The following is a 967-nucleotide window of genomic DNA, read 5'->3' on the forward strand; positions in this document are numbered from 1 at the left end:
TGTGAACTTGTTTGAATGTTTGATAGTTTGATAATTAAAAAGTGAAATATAGAGTGACGTGTAAGTTGATCCGCACCTACCAGCGTTGCATTATAAGGAGTGGAAAATGATGTAACCATGATGTTCATGGCAGCATCGACTGTGATCGCCTACAACAGAATGAAGATAAAATATAACTTAGATGATGATAATAGGGATGATGAAATAGAGGGGAAAGGATGATGACGACGACGATGATGATACCGAGAATAATGATGTTGAGATGATGACGTCAGAGGAAATGATGATGAACGCGTCAGAGGAATTGATGGTGACGTCAAAGATAATGATGATGACGTCACACACCGACTTTGATGAGTTCAGCTTCACTGACAACATCAACGATGACAGATTATAAAGAAGATCACCATCATCGTCGTCGTCGTCATCATCATCATCAACCAAAACAACAACAACTATAATGATTAACATAATAGCAACAACAAAAACAATAACAACAACAGCAGCAATAACATCAACAACATCAACAACAACAACACCAATGATGTGAAGATTTGATTGGGAATTGGAATATTGACAACGAATCGTCTGACGTGAAAGCTTATGAGCCTCTCTGATTAATATGATTACAAAATTAAAATTAAAAAAAATTAATTAATTAATTCAATGAAATAAAATAAGTGAAATAAAGTTGAAAAATTAAAATTAAGTAAAGAATGAATAAACGAAATTGAAAATAATCAATTTGAATTGCAGACTGTCTCAGGTTTAATATTAAAAACAACAACACCAACAACATCATCAACATCAACAACAACCGCAACAACAACATCAACAACAACAACACCAACAACATCAACAACAACACCATCCACAACAACAACATCAACAACAACATCAACAACAACACCATCCACAACAACAACATCAACAACAACATCAACAACAACAACAACATCAACAACGT

This window comes from Helobdella robusta (assembly GCF_000326865.2).
Source record: "Helobdella robusta unplaced genomic scaffold HELROscaffold_773, whole genome shotgun sequence".
Classification (NCBI taxonomy): domain Eukaryota; kingdom Metazoa; phylum Annelida; class Clitellata; order Rhynchobdellida; family Glossiphoniidae; genus Helobdella; species Helobdella robusta.